This window comes from Glycine max, chromosome 12 (assembly GCF_000004515.6).
Source record: "Glycine max cultivar Williams 82 chromosome 12, Glycine_max_v4.0, whole genome shotgun sequence".
Taxonomy (NCBI): domain Eukaryota; kingdom Viridiplantae; phylum Streptophyta; class Magnoliopsida; order Fabales; family Fabaceae; genus Glycine; species Glycine max.
The window spans coordinates 31,952,761-31,961,209 of record NC_038248.2 but is presented as its reverse complement, the minus strand read 5'-3'; positions in this window follow the sequence as shown (position 1 = coordinate 31,961,209).

Below are 8,449 nucleotides of genomic sequence, written 5' to 3'. Positions count from 1 at the left end.
AGTAACAAAAATTCAACCTAACACTACTAAGTTAACTAGCCTAAAGTTTGAAATGTGGAAATAAAATGAACAAAGTTTAGAAGCTTACTTGTGTTGTTGAATATGAGTGCAAAGAGGGAGCAAAAATGTAGGTAATGCAAGGAGGTTGAAGTACTGTGCAGGGGGTGAATGAAAATGCTCTGAGGAAGTAAAATGGCAACTGCCTAAGGTAGTTGCCTTATTTATTGGCAATTTCAAATGACCGGCTTAGGGCATGGACTCGCTAAGCGAGTCAAAATGAAGTTTGAGTTTTAAAGCTCATGTGCTTAGCGGATCTACCCGCTAAGCCCAATACAAAATTATGAAATTCCAAAGAAGTGTTTGGGCTTAGCGCGAAGGTACATGCTGAGCGAGTTCTGCAGCTCTGATTGGTCTTGCAGCTCTCGCTTTGCGGGCCAAGGCCGCGCTTAGCGAATAAAATGCTCCTTAAATGCAGTAGTGGCCCGCGCTTAGCGCGTTCGTCTTGCTTAACACTATTCCAAACAAAGAAGGAATTAGGCTTAGCGAGAGCACTCGCTTAGCCCAATTCTCGAAATTAATCAGACAGAGAAGAATAGTGCTTAGCGCGGCAGTGTGCTTAGCCAGATGACTCGCTTAGCCCAATTCCAAAAATTAAATAGACAGAGAGTTTTTGGGCTTAGCGCACAGGTCATGCGCTTAGCGGGACCATGCAGCCAATGATTAGGGGTCAATGCGCTTAGTGCGAACAACAGCTCGCTTAGCGCGTGAATAAGATGGCGCTTAGCGAGTGGACAACAAAAATTTTCGAGTTATTTTTCTGTCCACAACTTCACAAAAGCTTTTTAACCCCTTTTTCAATACTAAACATTCTGAATTCAAACAATCACAAGCAATCAAACTTAACTAAATGCAAGAAAAATAGAATTAAAAAGGGTTGGGTTGCCTCCCAATAAGGGCTCTTTTAACGTCATTAGCTTAACGCAAAATTCTTTGTCAGCCCAGATCAATCTTGGTTCTCTCCTTCAGAACCTTCTCTTTACTCTCCTTCACCTCTAGACAAACATTCTGGTCCAGCAATTTCCTTTCTTCATCAAATAGATCAAAGCTGATCTTTTGGTCTTCAATACCCATTTCTAGCTTCTTTTTCCCATGTCTACTACATAGCTTGTAGTAGCCATAAATGGACGTCCCAAAATTAAGGGAATATATGTATCTTCCTCTATGTCCATTACCACAAAGTCAGCAGGAAAGATAAGGTGTTTGACCTGAACCAAAACATCTTCAATTACTCCATAGGGTCTGGTGATGGAGCAATCTGCTAACTGTAAAGTCATCCTAGTCGACATTATCTCCAACTCTCCAAGCCTCTGGCACATGGAAAGCGGCATCAAATTAATATTGGCTCCCAAATCAATAAGAGCCTTGCCAATAGAAACTTCACCAATTGAACACGGAATAGTCACACTCACAAGATCTTTGTGCTTAGGTGGAAGAATCCTCTAAATTACAGCACAGCAGTTTCCTTCCACCATGATGTTTTCACTGTGAATGTACTTATTCTTCTGTGTGAGCATATCTTTTAAAAACTTAGAGTACAGTGGCATTTGTTGAAGAGCTTCTCCAAAGGGCATAATAATCTCCAATTTCTTAAAGATATCAAGGAAACGAGCCAAATCTCGTTCCTTGTCTTTATTTGTTGGTACCAATGGATATGGCACCTCCTCCCTTTTGCTTGGACTTGCCTCCTTTCTCTTTTCTCTAGCCAGCTCACTCTTGGTCTTTTTCTTCTCTTCTTTTCTCTTATTCTTTTTTTCTTTTTCATTTTTTTCATTTTGTTTTTCTTTCTCTCTTTATTTTCTTTTTCTTTCTTTTCCTTCTCACTTATTTCTTTCTCACTCACAATTATTGGTATCTCCTTCTGCTGATCATCTTCTGCTTCCACTTCTTCCTCAATCTCACTCAAAGGTTCCACCCCTGGGTCAATTTCTGGTTCAGTCACTAGTTGTTGTTTTTCTTCACCTATCCTCTTCTCACCTTCATTCTTGCTCACCATTTTGCTTCTAGTCATAACAGCCTTGCACTCCTCCTTAGGATTCTTCTCTGTGTTGGCTCCAAAGCTGCTTGACGGTCGGTCTGCCAGTTGCTTTGCCAATTGTCCCACCTGAACTTCTAGATTTTTGATGGCTGACTCTATGCTCTTTTGATTGGATATGGATACTTGCATGAACTGAGCAAGAGTCTTTTCCAGCTTCGTCGTTCTGTCATAGAGACTAGCCCCTTGTTGTTGTGGCTTGTTAAGTGGCCCACCCTTGTCTTTATTGAACTGATTATCAAGGTGAGTTCTCCATTGTCCCTGTTGCTGATTATATTGATGGCCATGTTGAAATCCAGAATATCCACCTGCATTAAATTTTGGTCTTGGATGGTTCCCCATGTAGTTCACTTCATATGTTGTATCTTCTGTGGGAATGCAATAGCCAGAATCATGTGCTCCACCACATATAACACAACTTGCAACCTGCAAAATAGAAGAGGGTGAAGGTTGTCCAGCATGCAATTGAGTTGGCAACTTACTTAATGTTTCAGTTAAAGCTTCAAGTTGCTTGGATAGCAACTTGTTTTAGGCCAACAAAGCGTCCTGTGATGAAAGTTCCAATAGGCTTCTTTTGGTTGGGATGTGTGCTCTATCACGCAAGATTGCATGGTCACTAGCAGCCGTATTCTCAATTAATTCCATGGCTTCTTCAGGGGTCTTCAATTTTATTTTTTCCCCTGCAGAAGCATCTAAAAGCTGCTTGGCTTGTGGCCTTAACCCGTTAATGAAAATATTGAGTTGGATTGGTTCTGAAAATCCATGAGTAGGCGTCTTTCTTAGTAACCCACGAAATCTTTCCAAACCCTCACTCAAGGACTCGTCTGGAAATTGATGAAAGGATGAGATGACAGCTTTTCCTTCAACAATCTTGGACTCTGGGAAGTATTTCTTCAAGAATTTTTCAACCACTTCATCCCAAGTCTTAAGACTGTTACCTTTAAATGAATGGAGCCATCTTTTTGCCTCTCTAGACAAAGAAAATGAAAACAATCTAAATCTAAAAGCATCCTCAAGCACGCCAACCAGTCTGACCGTGTTCCAAATCTCAATATATGTGGCTAGATGTGCATACGGGTCTTTATTGGGCAAACTGTGGAAGCAAAGCTTCATGATGAATCAACAATGATTCAAAGGTGTTTTGATGATAACAATGATGACAACAAAAGATGATGACAAAGGTGATGAACAAAAAGCTCAAAAGATCAAAGAACAACTCAAGTGAATCAAAGAACATCTCAAGTGAATCAAGAACAAGTCAAGAGTTCAAGAATCAAGAAGAATTCAAGACTCAAGAAGAAAGCCTACAATCAAGAATCAAGATTCAAGATTCAAGATCTCAAGAATCAAGATTCAAGATCTCAAGAATCAAGATCAAGATTCAAGACTCAAGATTCAAGAATAAAGAAAGGACTCAATCAAGATAAGTATTAAAAAGTTTTTCAAAACTTTGAGTAGCACATGAGTTTTTGACAAAACCTTTACCAAAGAGTTTTTACTCTCTGGTAATCGATTACCATATTGTTGTAATCGATTACCAGTAGCAAAATAAGTTTGAAAAAGTTTTCAAACTGAATTTACAACGTTCCAAATATTTTCAAAAGGCTGTAATTGATTACAATGTTTTGGTAATCGATTACCAGTGTCCTTGAACGTTGAAATTCAAATTTAAATGTGAAGAGTCATATTGTTTCACTCAAAAGCTTTATGTAATCGATTACACTTATTTGGTAATCGATTACCAGTGACTGTTTCTGAAAAATCTAAAGATGTAACTCTTCAAAAAGGTTTTGACTTTTCCAAATGGGTTTTAAGTCTTTTCAAAATTTATAACTCTTCTGAATGACCTTCTTGACCAGACATGAAGAGTCTATAAAAGCAAGGCTTTGTTTTGCATTTTGTAATCAATCATTCCAATCTTGAATACTTTTTCAATTCATTCAAACAATCCTTTACAAGCCTTGAATCTCTTTGAACTTCTTCTTCTTTGTACCAAAAGCTTTCTGAAGTTTTCTGGTTTTTCCAATCCTTGAAAACTTGTGCTATTCATCCTTTTCATTCTCTTCTCCCTTTGCCAAAAAGAATTCGCCAAGGACTAACCGCCTAAATTCTTTTTGTGTCTCTCTTCTCTCTTTTCCAAAAGAAGGAAGGACTAACCGCCTGAATTCTTTTGTGTCTCCCTTCTCCCTTGTCAAAGAATTCAAAACGACACAGTCTGAGAATTCTTTTGATTCTTCCCATTCCCTAATACAAAAGCGTTCAAAGGTTTAACCGCCTGAGAATTCTTTTGTATCCCCATTCACAAAGTATCAAAGGTGTAACAGCCTGAGATCTTTGTCTTAACACATTGGAGGGTACATCCTTTGTGGCACAAGTAGAGGGTACGTCTACTTGGGTTTGACTGAGAACAAGAGAGGGTACATCTCTTGTGGATCAGTTCTAGTGGAGGGTACATCCACTAGGTTCAAAGAGAACAAGGGAGGGTACATCCCTTGTGGATCTTTGCTTGTAAAAAGATTTTTACAAGGTTGAAAGAAATCTCAAGGACCACAGGTCGCTTGGGGACTGGAGGTAGGCATGACTTTGTGCTGAACCAGTATAAAAATTCTTGTGTGTTTGTTTTCTTCTTCCCTACTCTTTTACTTTCCGCTGTGCATTTAATTTCCGCTTTTACTTTCTGTTAAGTTTCTCTTCTACTCCATATTCTCTTAACAACATAAGTAAAAGCCTTAAAAGAGTAATTTTTTAATTGGTAAACTTTTAGGAATAATTAATTCAACCCCCCCTTCTTAATTATTCTGAGGCCACTCGATCCAACAAGTGGTATCAGAGCAGGTTTCTTGTAGAAAGTCTAGCAACTTCAAGATTAATGGCCTCTTTAGATTCTTTGTTTTTCAAAAGTATTTTCAGGAACAGGTTATTCCAAGATCATGATGAAGACCAAGCCAACTTGTGTCTCATGACAAAATATGATGAGAATAACAAAGAAGATTCTGTAAGGAAGAAGTGGTACATAGATAGTGGATGTTTGAAGCACATGACAGATGATGTATCCAAAATTCACAACTATTTCCCCCAAGAAAAGTGGACATGTTACATACGGCGACAACAATATTAGTAAAATCTCAAAAGAGGTAACATCTAAGTTATCTCTATGGATTAAGGTATGAGTAGTATTTTCAGTTAATTTATTTTTGTGGCTAATAGAAAATAATTGTTGAAATTGTTTGATTGTGTTTACAATGTTTAATTAACTATATTTAGTTTTACTTTTGAATATATGATTAATTGAATTTTGTTTAATGCTTGAAATTGCTTATGTTTTGTTTGTTTTGACATGATAGAATAATTGAATTAAGTAAATAATTATCATAATATGTGTTGATAATTGTTATTTGATACTTAAATTTCAGTGTTTAATTCTCTGGTAATCGATTACCACTATGTGTAATCGATTACAATAGAATAGACTTAGTTCTATAAATTGAAGATAAGTTCAAAATTATTTGATTATGTTAAAATTTATTATGATTAATTAACTATATTTAGTTTAAATAATTTCAATATACATGATTGATTTTTTGTCTTTGGTAATTGTGTCCAAGTAGTTGGAAGTTTGAAAATTAAAAATTTGGAAGTTATTGGAAGTTTCAAAATTAAAATTTGGAAGTTATTGGAAGTTGAAAGTTGAAAATGAAAGTGGAAGTTATTGGAAGTTGGAAGTTGAAAAAGGAAGTTACTGGAAGTTAAAATTTGAAATTTGAAATTTGAAATTTGAAATTGAAATTTAAAATTTTTTATATTTGAATTTTATTTAAAAGTATTGTGCACAGTTAGTTGATTATTAATTAAATTTAATTAATTTGAAATGTATGATGATTGATTGTGCTTAAAAGTTATGTTTATTATTTTGATAATATATATTTTTAAAATGATTATGCATGATTTTTGATGTGATATGTGATTAGTCATTTATGAATGGTTATGAATGGTTTTATATCTCTTGTATGATTCTTGCATAATTTTTAATATGACATGTGAATTACTTGCTAAGGTTCATTCATAAAGTTTTTAAAATCCATTATGTTATATTTATTTATTCTTATAAGAATTTTCATATATAAAGTATCCTTTTTATTCTGAAAAATGTGTTATCAAGCAAGAACATGATAAAGATATTGAACATGTAGGTTTCAGAGAAAATAATGATTACATGATTGACTGAGTTCTTTGAACTTTCTAAGTTTTTAAATTTTCTTTAACAAATCTGAATGTTTGATGATGTCTGTGATCTATATCCTTCAATCCTTGTATAGTTCTTGTTTGATATGTTTGAATTACTTGATTGATTGTTCAAAATATTTTTTATGCTTTTCAAAACTATCATATTTTATTTCAAATAAAATTATTTTGATGTGATGAAACAATCTATGTTAAAAAGAACTCATCTTGGTATGTGTTGATAGTCAATTAACACTTAGTCTTAGGAAAAAGGTGACTGTGTTTTAAAATTTGTAGATACTAAAAACCAACTTGTAGACATCTTCACAAAACCACTAACTAAAGACTCTTGCTACATCATTAGAAGAGAATTAGGATTTCTAGATGCAAGTAACTTAGACAAATGATTTGTGTTTTGATGACTTATGACTTATTTGTTATTTATGCACATATGCTTCTATTATAATGTGAGGATGATTTATTATCTTGTTTGACTTTTATAAGTTTTTCTCTCTTGTATGAATACATTTATTGTATGTTTATTCATTTTTATATAATTTGACATGATTAGATTTTTGTCAAAATTATATTAATATGCTAAAATAATTGAGATAAGTAATGAGTTACCATGTATGTGTTCATAACTAATTTTTGTTACTTAGAATTAAGTTTTGATTCTCTGATAATAGATTTAGATTATAATTATTTTTTGTTTTTTAAAACCTTGTATTTGGCTATGTTTTTATGACTTTTGAACACTTAGGATTTCTTTTAATACTTGCTTAGTATGACTGAACATGATGATTATATTGACTTGCTCTTGGTTGTTTATGATTGTGTGTTTTAAACTTAATTACTTTAATAATATATGACTAGTGGTATGTACTTACATTTGATATTGTGTTTTATATTTTTTAATTATTCATGATGTTTTATTTGGTTATTATGAATGACTTTCTGGATTATATGACATTCTATGAAGTATTATATTTCTAGTATGATGAATGGTATCATATCTTGCTTGATTGTTTTCTATTCTCGTGTATTTGGCTATATTATTATGACACTTGAACAAATCAGTATTTCCTTTATTTGCATGGCATATAGTATTTGAACAATTTATTATTTCTTTATTTGCATGGTGTCGCAACCTACCCTTCGGCGGGAGGGCGACGCGAGACTCGCGGGATGCGTGTTCCACGAAAGGAATACGCGCGGAGTCGCCACCAACGTTTATTTGAGGAAAACGTCGGAAAAACCGGAAAAGACGCGATCTACGAACTTTTTAGTGAAAGGTTCGGGAGTTGTATTTACGCACGGGGAAGGTATTAGCACCCCACACGCCCGTCCCAAGGGACGGCAGCCTTTAATCGAATGTGCAAACATGACTTTGATTTTTAAGTTCCCTTTTATGTTCTTATATCCTTTATACCCTTTTTATATTTTTTCTTTTTTGTGGTCGACAAGGGTGTTTCCCTTTGCTCCTACGTATTCCTCAATTTGTGATGAGGAAATCAGACCTACGTAGTTCTTTTGGAACAAAGTGTTTGGTTAAGTTGTTTTTTTGTCTTTTTTGCAAAATATGTTTTTATTTGAACAAAAGGTCATTTAAGGTGTTGGACCATTAAACGATCTTTTGATTTTGAAAGATGAGAAACGTTAAGGCGTTGGACCATTAACGATCTCTTGTTTTTGAAAGGAGAGAAACGTTAAGGCATTGGACCATTAACGATCTCTTGGGGTGGTCGACAAAAGCGGGGCTTTTGCTCCTACGTATCCTCAATGAGGAACTCAGACCTACGTAGTTCTTTCTTATCAAGTGATTCTTTTTTACTTAAGTGGTGATCATTTTAAGGCGTTGGACCTTAAAAATGATCCATTTTACTTAGTGAGAAATTGAAATGACAAACTTCAAAAGCCTATTTTTGTGGACGAGCTTGACTAGGCGAGTTGATTTTAGCCTTAGTTTCACTTTAGTTATTAATCAATTCGATTAAGAATGAGAAATCCCAAAGAGAAAACGTCCGATTGATTTTCCGCTTTATTTTACTAAAAAGATATTTTTTGATTATTATATTATTTTTACCTCCTTTTTTGATTTCCAACGTGGTTACGGCACGACCGAACGGTCGGAAT